Genomic DNA, 15,041 nt, shown 5'->3' with positions numbered 1-15,041 from the left:
ATATGTTTTTGTTTGAAGCAGGGATTTTACAGTGATGCCAATTGCCAAAAAGGGGCAAGCATCATCTTCATCTTCTTCACCAACTACTTCTAGCGAGTCAGTGTCTCCTAAAGCAGCACCATTTGTTGTCAAACGTAACAACCTTGTATCTGATCTGCAATAGAAGAGGTTTCTTTTTCTCTTCTCAAACACTGTATCTGATTTTGGTCTTTTATGTTGGTTTCATATATTCAGATTTAGAAGTCTCAATTGCTACTGTAGCTGCTGTTATTCAATTCCGTGATTAAAATTATAGTTGTTATTCTTATAGTTGTTTCAGTTATAATGCTAAAAATAAGTGCATAAAATATTTGCTGAAACCGAAAGTTTATGTAGTTTAGAATATTAAATCTATTCTAACATCTAAAATCTAAAGCAAATCTAATCTAAAAATAAAACTAATATAATCTATAAATTCGTTTTCCAGCAGATTAGATTTAAAAAGTTTAGAAACAGATTAGATTTGTTTCCAGAATACAACAAAATCTATAGATTTAAAATTTCCAAATTAGCCAAAATAGGTTTGATTTGGCTAATTTATAAGACTTATATATATATATATATTTAAATCTATAAGATTTGGTTTCTATATAAAAAGTATCATTATGAAATTTATTAGATTTTGTTTCTCAAAGCTGTTGTTTGTATTTGGGTATAATTTTCAATTGATATGTTTTAGTCAAATTCTCAGTGGCAAAATTAAGAGTGGTAAATGCTAGAGAGATTTAGTTTTGCTGCTGTGATTAAGAGTTTAAATGATAGAGATACTTAGTTGTGTTAGTGTGATTATGTGAATTAAGTGTTTTTATTTTTATGAAAAGATGGAATATTTTTCTCCGATCACCATCATGGGTCAGATCACATCTTCGAGACTATTTGTCACTTATAAATTGACTTAAAGATGTCCATTAATAGAGCTCTCACTTCAGCGGCAAAAATAGTACACACAATTTTGAAGATTATGGTATAAACAAATCATAAGCAATTGATGTAGATTTTATTTTAATGATGATTTTTTTATTTTACTTTTGGTTTTGTCATGCAATACCTCATGTTTCTTGTTTCTAATGATGAATGAGATAAACAATTATTTTTAATTCTAAGAACCACTTACTTCCTCAACAGCTGATTTTAAAATTAGTAAAAGATAACCTTCACGCCAGCTTCCTGAAATGAGAAGCAAATTTAAGCAACTCCTTATTATCTAGAGAATCAGCCTTAAGATACCTGTTATAGATGCTCTTAGTGTTGGTTTGAGTATGCGTTGACTGTATCCATTCAGACACTCATTTCTTGACCACTCATTAATTTAGATTCTAATATAATATGTGCGTCCAATGTCATTGGATGCGAAAACAAACAAACCATAAGCTTTTTGGATAATTACTAATTAGTTCATAACATGGATTAGAGTTCGATTATTGCTGCCCTTAATTCTTTTAATAAAAAATTAAATTTCATCATATGATAAGTGAACTCAGATAATTGTCCACTGTCCAAATGTGTTATTCCATGAGGAACGTGTTAGAAATATAATCTTGTTTTGGTGAGAGATCTATTTCATTAAGTAAAAAGTGAAATAAAAAAGGTGTAATAGTGAATTGGAAAAGAGCAGTGAGTAACATGCAAACCTTGCCCTGAGCTTCGATGGAATAACTTTTTTCCATTTATTAATACCTGTTTTCTGAGCATCTGAATTCTGAAAGTACCAAAAGTAACACTTATTGTGTGTGTGGTGAAAAAGAGAATATAAAAATTGATCAGTTACGGTAGTACTAGCAGGACATTATTGGCGTGTTTAGAAGAAAGATCAGTGTTTTCAAATTTAATCTGGTTTTTGTTTTCTTTTGCAATGGATAATTCTTGAGAAACAAGATCATCTTAAAGAAGTGAAAAGTAAATTATAGAGATCAGAATATAATAACGAAAGATTTGAATAAATTTAACCAGATTGTAATTTAAATTTAATTATTACTGTTGTATCAAACAATAGAGTATGGATCTCCTCATAATGTTCGTTCCAAACAAAGTCCATAACTGATTTTGACAGATATTTGGCCGTCGTATGTAACTATTTCACAGGGATGGTGGGTAGGCAAACGAACGTGTTTGGATCAGCATTTATACTAATTGATTTTAGTAATAAAAAAATTGAATCGAAGAAGGTAATTGAACGTGGTGGGTAGGTAATTGATTTTTCTCTATCTCTCATTGTTTCTTCTCCTTTCTCTATTCTTGTTTACACTTTATTCAGAACAATATTTAAGAAGAAAAAAAACTATATTTTAATCCATTATATTATTCGAGACAATATTGCGATTATCAATTACCTAAGTTCACATACATACACAGGCCACAACATTATAGAAGAAAAGTCCTAAGTCAAGTATATTATGAGACACATGATGAGGCTATATATATATTGCATGCGAAAGCGAAGAATAGGTGAATGATCGATGAAGGACCACGATTTGGTGGAAAACGACCTTCATGTATAGAATGGCCTATGCACTAAATAATTCGATTAACATTAGTAACAATTCATAACACATAACAATCTTGCTAATAAGTAATAACAATTGTACTTCAAAAATATTAAAACCAGCACACCACTCTCAAGGTTCATGTTGAATGAAAAATTGATATTAAAATAGACCGAAAAAATAATATAAATGTAAATTGATTGACTTTGAGTTATTGAGTCAAATAAACTAAGTCAGATGGATCAGACAAACACCTTCCCGAAACAAAAGTAGTATTGTTGGAATTGAACACAAAGCTCAGTCGTTTGCAGTAAAACTCAGCGGTGTTAGAATCATAATCTTTGAGGCTAAATCGAGCAATCAACTTGAGCCCAAATTCTACTGATCCCCGAGCCCGGTCAGCGAAAATGGTGTCACCCACAATCTGGTCAACCACATTTAATTGGAATGGAAGTGTATTGTTGGTGTTGTTAAGTTGCAAGAAAGTTGGGAAGTGGGCGGAGGCGAGGACATTGCAAAAATTAAGAGGGGAGAACTTATCGAGTTTAAGTTCACAACCACCACCGTAATCCAGAATGGCAATAATAGTGTCATAAAAGATGTTGTAATTCTTGTTAGGGTTTGTGACGATGAAAGTGATATTCAATTTGGCGGTGGGGTTGGGGCCAGTGACGTTGTCGAGTGAGGTGAAGATAGCTGAGTCAAATTGGAATTTGGGGGCTTCTGGAGAAGTAATACATGTGTATATACCGTAACCAGATAGGGATACAAAAGCGATGAATAAGATGATGATGATAAACAGGACCAAAAATTTATTCCAAGATTCACAACATTTTGGCACAGTAAAGTTCAAATGAGTTTGTGGTGGTGGAGGAACTCCATCTGGATAGACTTTGACGCCCGGGGAATTCACAGGAAAACATGGGTAGCAGCCACCGTTAGGCCTTGCCATCTGCGGAATAAAGTAGTGGACTGTGGACGCTCAACTGATAAGTACGTACGTAGCTGATATATTGTTCTCCCGTGCTCTGTTTCTCTACCCTGATATTGTTTCTTGGGGTTTTAATTTGTACATTGATATTCCTGGGTATTTCTTGTGCTTTTTATAGAAAAATTAGCTTATCTAATAAAAAAACGTACGTAGCTGATATTGATAAAATTTTATTTAAATAATTAAGTTTCCTACTTATTTGAGAATTGAGATAACTAAAAGAATTCCTTTGTAACTTAACCAAATCTCTTGAGATTGGCATAACAAAAACTAACGATCATGTATTTTACTATTTTATCATCTAGTCAGTTTAATTTGCTTATAAAAAAAATCTAGCCAGTTTAATTTTGAATTTAAAATCGCAATCCAATCTATTCAATTCAAATTGTACGTATTTTAGATTATTGGTTTGAATTTTTGTATGTATTCAACATTTACTCTTTTTCTATTTCTTTCATTCATATATCATCAACTTAATTTAAGCTTAATTCACAAACAAATCTTATTAGATGACAATATATATTTATTTATATTGTGGATCATGACAAAAGAATAAAATGAGAAATCACTGGATTCTTGTAAATATGTAGTAAATTAGACTTGAGACTTTTTCTAACATAAAAAAATAATGAAAATAGTTTCAAGATTTGTTTTGGAAATAAATTTAGTAAGGAGTAATCTAGGTAAATCTTAGATAATTTTTTAGATAATGAAAACAGTTTCAACTCCTGGTTTAATATGCTCCATGTGTCAATTTCTTAGATAACAAATTTCACGTGTCAATTTATTAGATATTTCACAAAAAAAAAAATATATATTAAGAATGATGTTATGCTGTGGCACTTTGATGAATTGTTGTGATGGCGGGGTGTTGTAGCTTGCTGTCATGTGTGAGGGCCCTTTGTGTTCTCATGAAATTATTGTATGATCAGACCAAGGGATTGTTACAGGTTCTGCATATCCTTTCTATCTTGCGGGTAAGGTGTTTCCCTTGGTATCTATGTGCTCCTTGTATGATAAGCTAATTCATGGGCATATCCTGGATCTGGACCTGCATACGTTTCTATATATTTTACCATGGCTGGCCATTGTGGTCTATTGTCAATTGTTAAGGCTTTATTATGTATCTCTATTAATGTATTGGCTTTTGTTGGAGTATTCTTTTTTTCCCTTGGGGTCTTTGGGGTTTTTCCCACTGGGTTTTTCCCTTGGGATTTTAATAAGGCTCCCTCACTAGCTTTACTTGTAGCCAAAAGAGTTGGTGGTTTTGTCTAGATGACTCTTGCTCTTGGCTTGATGTGGGGGAATTTATTTCTTTTTCAGACTTTGTAATATTCATATGAGAGGATTGTTCTCATAATTATTCTTCTTATTAATTCATCTTTTATATTCTCGAAAAAAAAAGAATGATTAACCAAAAAAATTCATATCAAGAATTATTCTCATCATCTTTAATTAAATAATATATCAATTTTTTTTATTGGATTTGGGAAACTATTAATTATATTATATATAATTATGTGTGTTCGAATAATTATCCTCGTGTTTCCCTTCACCGACGTTCAACTTCCTTGGCCTTTGGATGCTTCTCAGTGGCAACTTTGGTTGCAAGGCGTATGGAATACCTCTACCTCGGTTCTATTCTCATGTGGCTGCACTTTTCTTCCTTTGTCTTAGGCGGTTCAACAACGCTCTTTAAGTTTGAGTTAAGCGACCATGCTGGTGCTGTTATTGTTGCTAGAGTACTGCCACATATCTAGAAGATTTGTATTATAAATATATATATGTTGGACCTTTAAATTTAAGTTTAACTAATATATAGCATTCAAGAGGGATGAGAGAGAGTAGAGTGAGAGAGAGGCTCTGGAGGCTGGCCTCAGTCGCGGAGGCTCCGGCCATGGAGACCGGTGGTCGATTCAGATTACAGCAGATTTCAGGCTCGTGGTATTGAGGGGCGCCGACATTGGAGCGGAAGAGATGGGAGGGTGCAATCTCGCAACTCTTGGTCCAATTACAGGTTCCCTACGCAGCTCCAAAATTCCGGTGGTGGACATAACCAGTGGAAGCGCCTAGATAACGAGCAGCGGCGAGCAACAACCAAGTTCCGCCCAGAGTAGGGATGGCAACGGGTAGGATCGGGCACGGGTTTTACAATTACCAAACCCAAACCCAAATCCCAAAACCCAAACCCAAACCCAAACACAAACCTTATGGGCGATAAAATGAAATCCATGCCCAAATCCATTGGGTTTCGGATTTACCCGAAACCCAAACCCAAACCCATTAGTTACGTAGCAACTCAATCCAGAACTTAATTACTTTCATATAAAAAAAAAGTGAAATTCATGGAAAGAAAAAAAAACAAATACTATTCATCATCCTCATCCATCACTAAAGTGAGACAATAATAGTTTAGAGTTTACTTTCTCAAACATACAAAAGTATAATTAATCATCAAACACTAAGAACAAAGTTTATAAATATATATATATATATATATATATATGTATGAGGGTTTTTTTTTTGTAATTTTATGTTTCGGGTATCTTTGGGTTCGGGTTTGGGCGGGTATGGGCACGGATTTAACTAATACCAAACCCAAACCCATAAATGGCTACAGTAACGGGCAAAACCCAAACCCAAACCCAAATCCAGTCAACTCGGATTTTGCCCGTCATATCGGATCGGGTTCGGGCGGGTACCCATGGGTTTGGGCAAAATTGCCATCCCTAGCCCAGAGGGAGGAGCTTCGCGTTCGCCGCAACAACAAAATTTTCAGAACAGGTTTTCCACGCTTATCCAGCATTCCGGTGGGAGACACAATCAGTGGAAGCATCCAGATCATGAGCAGCGGCGAGCAGCAATCAATTTCTGGCCAGGGGGAGGAGCATCACGTTCATTGCAACAAAAACACGTTCAGAGAACTTCCGATCAACATCAGGAAAGACAGAAGTCTAAAGAACAAGAGGAGTCTTTCTCTGTTTTTGTTGATGGCCTTTGTGATCGGATTACCTTGGCGAAATTAAGCGCAATTTTTGGGAGGGCAGGAAGATTGAGGAACGTGTTCACACAATTTAAGAAGAAATTTCAACGACGCTTACGCTTTGGCTTTGTGCGCTTTCATAGTGATGATGAGGCATGGACGGCGATTCGAATGTTTAATGGCTTACGATTAGAAGGTAATTACCTCGTGGTACAGAAAGCAAGGATCCAGAAATCTCCTCGGTCGGCAAAGGTGTCGTCTCCTGAACACCATCAATTTGAAATACAAGGGAAGATTTGGAGACCAAAGTCACTACCTAAGCAAAATACCTTTGTACAAGATAGAACCAAGGAGAATGACGAGTCTGGAAAATTGGCAGCGTGTCAATTGCGCTTCATAGCCGCTGGACCGGGCGGGCATAGATGAACCTTCACCCGCCCGGTTGGTAAGCATAGGATCGTAAAAGGAGTAAGAGCAGTCATAGGGGCGGCTAAAAGGCCATCAGTATGGGCGACTGTCAATATAACAAGTGGTAGCGGGCCATGCGTATGAGTTTGGGCCTATTTTGTCTTATTTGTATTGGGATTTGGGCCTTACTTATAAAAGGCCAAAATCTAGGAATCTTCTACATATGGACTACACCTACTATATAAAGGGGGTCCATTATTGTACTACACACCTTTTTAATGACTAATGAGAATATTCATTTATCTTACATCATCTTTCCATTTATACTCTGCTAGGGTTTACTAAGAATATTCCGATATACTCTAAGTAAGTCTTAGTACGGAACATTGGCGTCGTCTGTGGCTCTGACCTAGATCTACACGTGACGTAGGAGGGTGAGGGTTACGACTGATGGAAACTGGTTCGTGTGGTGTCGAAGTCATGACCACCGCTGTCGAGGTGGAGGTCGTCATGGTTGACGCGGCGGCGATTGAGGATGTAATCACGTAATACATTCTGAGCCAAAGCAGGAGGCTTCCTCGGAGGGTGTTCAGTCGGTGGCACGATCAAAACCTTCCCAGGCAACAGGGCCTACTCCGGGCAAACCTTCAGATCCGGTTGCTAAGTCAGATCCAGGTGTTCGATGACGTCAATCGACGCCCGTACACATAAACTTGGATGACGTGAAAGCAAAAGAGCCCATGAGAGACCAAGAAGTGATAACAGGTATCACTCCAATAGCTTTGAAACACATGTTAGACACTTTGCAAAACGTTCAACGCCAGAACGAGCATTTGCAAGCTCAGGTGGAGTATTTGAACCAAATGCGAGATTTTAGACGAGGACAGCGCGTTGACGCCGAGGACGTGGTTGAATTTCAACCTTTCGTACCCGTCGTCACGGCCGTAGAGATACCAGAGCATCTGCAGACAATGGTGTTGGACGCCTATTCGGGCGATACTGACCCTATGGAACACTTGAGGTATTTCAACACAAAGATGGTCATTGGCGGGGCGACAGATGCAGTGAAATGTCGATTATTACCCTCAACGTTCAAGGGCATGGCGATGACGTGGTTTATTAAGCAGCCGCCATTTTCCATAGATAATTTCATTGATTTATCTACCAAATTCTTGACTCAATTCTCGGCCAACCAGACAACCAATGCAACAATCTTTGATTTGATCAATATACATCAACAGTCAGGCGAGAAACTTAAGACTTACATGGCGAGATTCAGCAAGATGGCTGTCCAACTGGAAGAAGACAGTCCTGGCATGTGTGTGGCATCCTTCAAAAATGGGCTTTGGGCGGGGTTGGCTTTGGGCGGGATCGTTGAATTGCGATTTGACGAGACGCCCGATGCGTGACATGATGGATTTGTGAGCAAGACTCCAAGAATTTATTCTAATTTAGCAGGATGATCAAAACAAAAAAGAGAGAGAGGATTGGCGAAAGAGTGTCCAACAGGGCCCCACTCCCTCTAAGAAACCAAAAGCGGGAAAAGATTCAAGACCAGCACCAACCCCTCGCCAGCCAAGGCCTAGACCTTACCAACATGCTAAGCAGGGATTTCAAAGCAACACGTCCAGGGAACCTCGCCGGGACAGGTGATGAAAGATTTTTTACCACTCTACGTTCGAATCTTTCAAGACTCAATTGTAGTATAGTAAAGGGTTTTGTCGTAACCACAAGGAGGTGTAATACTTATGCCGTTCAATAGCTAACAAACTCAAATGATGGTTAACAAAAATATTAGGTGTTTGTTTAAGAACATGAATATATAAATAAAGCAGATAAAAGAGTTGGATTCACCAAGGTAGATAGTTTTGCCGGGATTAGAGTTTCGTTGTCTGACCTCTATGTAACCTATTGATCCACATGCAAATATTTTTCTATGAAATTGATTCCTCCCACCATTTCTTATCTTACTACCCAGTCCCCCGGCGTAGAAGATTATCAACTCAAGTATGTTAACCCTCAATCCCTTGATCGATTAACAGTAGTGAGTAGCATTAAGCATGGATGTTTGAATAGACTAATGATCTAACCCTATCCCTAGACCATAGAATCATTAGATGATTTTACCTAGTTCAGATTTAAATAGTTAGTTCCCACCATCCTATTAAATCTAAATTCATGTTCTAGGTGATCAATCCAAAACAAGCATGAAGCACAAGGTAAAAATCATTGAATCATGGAAAAGAAACATATGATTAACTCTAGTTCGGACTCAAGAACGTGGGAGTTCCCTACACAAGTTTGAATCAATCAAAATACGCAAGGGGATCAACCTAAGGTATAACATGAAGCAAAAGAGAAAACCATTGATTCTTTAGCATAGAAACATGAAATTTGCATGAAAGGAAATCAAATAAATTACATGAGCATCAAGACAACTAGTTCTAATCCCAACAAATGAGAAATTAGTTATCCATTTCCATGGATAGCTTTACAATCATAAAAGAGAAGAAGAACGATGAAAAACCAACTCTGTGACGGTTCCCCGGCGATGAAATCAGCTCTAAAGCCTTCTCTCTAGTCTCCTAGGTCTCCCTTGATGATCTCCTTCGTTTTCTCTCTGTTTTGGTGAGTTTCCAAGTGATGGGTTTGTGTTTTCTCTCTGATTTTCATTCACCCCCTGTTTCTGTGCTGAACTTTGAGTTTTATAGCATTGCAGATCTGTTATAGGGTGCTTAGCACTCCACTTTAGGTGCTTAGCGCCCGGTTTCTTCATACTGAAGGATTCTCCACCGTCAGATGATGCTTAACACTCCATTTTAAACGCTTAGCACCCTGTTACTTCATGCTGAAGGAGTCTCCATTGCCAGATGATGCTTAGCACCCTGGAACACATGCTAAGCATGATTGGAACAACAAGGTTAATTTCTTGATATTTCAAAGTTCTTGAGTGGGATTCTTCAAGGCTAGGTGGATTTCTTCATTTACAAGCTTTCTTTCATCCAAATCATGCACTTTCTCAAATACTCTTCAACCCACAACTCAAATTGAGATTTGAATCATTTTCTACATAATCTACTTAAAAGAGAGTTACTTATAACAATTTGCTCATTATTACAATAGATAAGTGCCTAAAGTATGATGGAAAACATGGTGAATTTGACACTTATCAACAGGCGACTCAACCAGCTGCACCATCAAGCATAACACCATTAACAAAGCTGAATGCCCCATTGAACACAATACTGCGAGCAGTCGGTCAAACGAATGTGGTGCAGTACCCACCACCCCCTCGACGGCGGCCAACTAATGTTGACACTAACAGGTGGTGTGAGTTCCACAAAGCCTTGGGACACACCACCGACAATTATTGGACTTTGCGGAGGGAGATTGATTGACTGATTAAAGCAGGACACTTAGCAAATTTTGTCAAGGACAACCCGGGCTAGGAACCCGCCAAAACAGTTCAGGATAAAAAAGAGAACAACAAAGAAATGGTTGAGGAATTGGGCAATCCTTCCGGGGAATGTGCATCCATTGTAGGAGGATTCGGCGGCGGCGAGCTTTCTAGCAAGGCCAGAAAGAGGCATGTGGCGGCGGTTCATTCAGTACATAAAGCTTACGAGGGGGCGTGTTGGTTGAATCACTCTCCATTCACATTCACGCCGCATGATTTTGCACATGCACTACTACAGAAAATGCCTTTTGCCACGGTTCTGCACGCCCTTTCGCCACGTTTTAACCGTGGCGATAGCTTGCGTGGCAATTGAGCAATTGCCACGGTTCAAGGGTGACCCGTGGCAATTGCTTCGCCTGTAACCACGGGTCGTAGTTGGTAACCGTGGCAATAGAGGCCACATATTGCCACGGTTACGCACATAACCGTGGCAATAGATGGCCTCTATTGCCACGGTTACGTACTTAACCGTGGCAATATGTGGTGGCAATAGAGGCCACATATTGCCACGGTTACATAACCGTTGCAATAGAGACCACGTAGTCAACTACCCAATTGCATCAATAATTGCAGCCACAATTTCATAAAAAGTAACTTAGACTAATTGCAGCCACCAACTTTCATAAAAAGTAACTGAGAATAATTGCAGCCACCAAATTTCATTAAAAGTAACCTCAACAATGTAGCAGCTAAAGGAAATGAAAAATAATACACTAGTGACAAAAATGAATTGAAAATATGTCATCTACCTCACTAATTACGTCTATTTACATATTATTATGTGACATGGAACTGTGGAGCTCTGCTTGGACTAATATTCGAAGACTTTGCTACCTTTCTTTTACTTCTCGTTCGATATAAGACATTGTCGGTATCTAAAACATATGACACCTAACAACATGCAAAAGGTGTCGTTAAGAAAATGTAAGGACTGGCAGTTCAAAAACACAATCCAACATAATTACTTTAATCAAATGCATAATCAGCAAGATGTGCAAAATAACTACAAAGATGGAAAAAAAAAAGTAAAGGACATAGAGATATGAGAAAGAGATTGTGATACTAAAATGGGATGCCCTGCTAGAGGTCAAACTCATACACTCTAAATAATCTACATCTAACTGATAACTTTGCCTCTTAACAAGAAGAATTACTCAGTTAAAGTGAATAAAGACATATATTGACAAAATATGTAGAAGTAACAATTGATATTCAATACCTTCGAAGAACTGCAAGCTATCTCACACTCCAGACCATTAAAAATTTGTAGTCCTTCCATAGCCTAGCCTGGAAAAGTAAGACAGCTAAAATTTCAAATATTTGCAAGTCATTTTACTCAACCACTATCTCTATTAGTTCCCTCTTAACTATATAATTTATTCAGCCCATTAACAAAATCATTATCATTACAAATCTAGCCTTTTCCCACTAGGTCGGGCAGCTACATGCATCAACCTTCACCAAAATGCTTCAGAGGAAAATACAACTTTGATTTTTAAAATCAATTAAGAATCAAGTAAGCCACATATTTGACAAACATTTTAAACCTAATGATCATCAAAGATCTTTCTTTTTCTATGGTGTTTACCTATAAATTCAGCAAACAAGATGCACTCAAATAAGATAAATATATGAATATGATGACATGGCAAATCGGGTCAATTCGAGTTTAAGAAAACCATGATTTATTTGAGATTCTAGACCTTGGGGACAAGATGCACTCTCCACTAGCAAAAAGAAGTTCAAAAAACAATAGGCAAATGAAAAGAAGTACTAGAAAACTTTTTCCATTACAAGATGCACATCTACATCAACTCATATGAAGTTGTGAAGCACTATAAAGGAAATAACAGTACATGTATCTATGACTATAACCATATCATGTCTTATTTTCCTAACTCTTTCCATTGTAGGGCTTTACCCACAATAATAATCATGTAAATCATTCAATCATTAAACCAAAAATTAGAACAAATCACATTTAGCATTCTAAATAAATAAGAATATTTGATTAGGAAAGAAAAGGAAGCACCTCATGAGAGTTTGAAGAAGGCAGGTGCTAGAACAACAGAAGACAAATATGGAGTTTGAAGAAACTAAACACTGCTTGGCAACACACAGCTCTGCTGTATATAAACATTTACCTGCAACTTACACACATCATGCCTTTGAAATTCAAATCCGAAATTAGATCACGAAAAGGGTATGAATCACCTTATTTTTATAAATATCATCACAAATTTGAAACAACAGATCAAACTGTGATATCAGTTCTGATTTTGTTGGTCATATCTTAGTTTTAATGAGTTACCAGCATACTTTCACTATCAAGAAAACGAAAACATGTACATGCTCTTAAAAACAAATAACATGCATATTATCAAAACCTATCCAAAATGACATTTAAGCATAATCAAAACAAACCAAACCTAAGTTCAGCAGCCTATATCACCACCTGATAAAATGATCTCTAAAGTTCATTAAATATACCCACCTACCCCTATTTATACTATATTGCAGAAGTGTGTGCGTGTGCTCCCTCAGTCAAATGAACTTTAGAAAACCTGGGATATTGTCTGAAAGAGAAAAACAAACTTCAGCTCGTGTTAGTACAACATACGTCTGTTCTTTAAATCTTCATTAAGCTAGATCATCTTTTCCATGGGTAAATAGCATGCATTGCCAGCATATTAGACAGACTCAGTAGAATAATTTTCCTAATCAAGACCTATCTGCTATCTTTCTCTTTGATTTCTTAGGATTTAAGGACAGATTAAACATGATCATGTGAAACTCAAACACTTCAGAATTCAGAAAACTCCTTGAAAGTTTTCCGATTACAAGTCATTGAAGAAACACTTTTTTGGTTCTTGTCTATCTGGTCATAATTAACGCACCATTCTGTAATCAAATCACATATGAATCACTCCTCTACAAGTCATTGAAGAAAAACTTTTTTGGCTCTTGTCTTTCTGGTCATAATTAACGCACCATTCTGTAAAAGAAGTAAAAAGACCAAAATTTATAATGTGAAAAGATATGAAAATGCTAATCAAGAAAACTTATATGTAGATACTAGTTCTTTTTTACTTACCTTGGGTAGGGATTCAATATAGCTTTCAGGGATCTCCATCTCCGATAGGGTCTGTGCATTTATGGCCATCACCACATCAGATGAACCCTCTGCAGGAACCTTAGGTGTAGGACCACTTGTCATCATTTTTTCTCTTTGAACTATCTTTATCTGCATCATCTGCATCTTGTGATACATAGTAGAACTCATTCTGGTCTTTGAAGTTATCTGGACAATCCTGCTCATCATCAGCAAGTTTTTTTAAGAGCTAACAACCTATTGAGACTTATCTATAGAAAAATAATGATCATTTTGGTTAGTGATCTTACAATAAGCATGTTGTCAAGGTTTCTTAAGGCAGGGATATTCATATGGAGATCTGTTCGTTGTCGCGTTGTCATAATCTATTCATTCAAAGATGAGGATCAATCATATAACAACTATCATAGGGACAATAAGGAACATAGGAAAAATAGGGTGAGTGAGGAGGGTTACCTCCATGCTGGATCCATCTTTTGATTTTTGTTTAGTAGGACCATCTCAACAACATAATTTGTCACTAATAGAAGCCAATCAATTTCCTTTCTCCATCTGGCTCTCCTCTCGGGCAGCATCGACTCTAGGCGCTTTTGTTCACCAAAAACAGCAGCTGCATTCTCAGCAAGAAAACAATGAGAAACTGACAAGAGCTATTTGAAACATTTCTTCTATCAAGAGCTCATGAAAATGGAAGTAACATCATAATGTTTATCCATCATGATTCAAGCAGCATATAAAGAAAGTAAAAAGTCAACATACCAGCAAGGTTTGGGAATGAATTTGACAGTGCCAGAGCTGATGAAACACCCTTTCCTCCACCAGACATATCCTCCCCCAATAGCAATTCTCTCCGTCATCTATTCCATTTCTGAATTGCTGAAGCTTAGTTATATTTATAGACACGAACTGCAAACACCAATTAAAGACTAAACCCAGAACTCATACTTCTCTATGCAATCTTACGGTTCAGTATTTCCAACATTAACAGTGAGGTAAGTGGTGCAGGCTAAGAAAAACAAAATAACAAAACTGCTGATAAACATATAAAGAAACAAAACATCTAAGCGTTAGATATAGAGATAGAGCAAGAAAATGGATACCTAAAATGACTCAACAATCAATGAAGGACGGTAACGACACGACAGAGAGAGCGTGACAGAGAACCCTAGTGATGGAGAACGACTGATAGAGAACAGCGACTTGGACGGAGAACGAAGACTTTGTCGGAGTGGGTGACGAAGTTGCAAGGTGTGGTGCGACTTCGATGGAAGAGAAGGCCCAAGCGTCGAGAGGGACTGCAACCCTAGGTGAATGGCGTGAACAGAACAGATCGGAGCTTAAAATCAAAAATAGATTTCTGTTACGTCCTTCTCTCGCCTCTCCGTCAACATCGTTCAACTGCCGCTCGCTCAGCCGCAGTTGCAGCCTCCTCTTTTCTCCACGAAGCTTCCTCTGCGGCTCGCTCTGTCTCAGAATTATCCGCACTAAATTCGCTGGTGGGAGAGAGGGACAGGTCGATGAAGAGTGGGAGGGAAGGACAGGGAAACGAGAGAGGGACGGGAACAGAT

At 37.6% G+C, this 15,041-nt stretch overlaps 1 long non-coding RNA gene across 1 annotated transcript; it reads right to left on the bottom strand.

Annotated features, from left to right (window-relative positions):
* Positions 1-13,130: 13,130 nt before the first annotated feature.
* On the bottom strand, positions 13,131-14,059 carry LOC130735285 (uncharacterized). Its single transcript, XR_009018370.1, has 4 exons — positions 13,930-14,059; positions 13,764-13,838; positions 13,456-13,672; positions 13,131-13,356 (listed from the first exon to the last, which is right to left on the bottom strand). It is a non-coding gene; the product is annotated as an uncharacterized LOC130735285 (long non-coding RNA).
* Between the last annotated feature and the right edge of the window lie 982 nt (positions 14,060-15,041).

Source organism: Lotus japonicus, chromosome 2, assembly GCF_012489685.1.
Source record: "Lotus japonicus ecotype B-129 chromosome 2, LjGifu_v1.2".
Taxonomy (NCBI): domain Eukaryota; kingdom Viridiplantae; phylum Streptophyta; class Magnoliopsida; order Fabales; family Fabaceae; genus Lotus; species Lotus japonicus.
The sequence above is the reverse complement of the archived record's forward strand: the minus strand, read 5'-3'. Positions and strand labels throughout refer to the sequence as shown.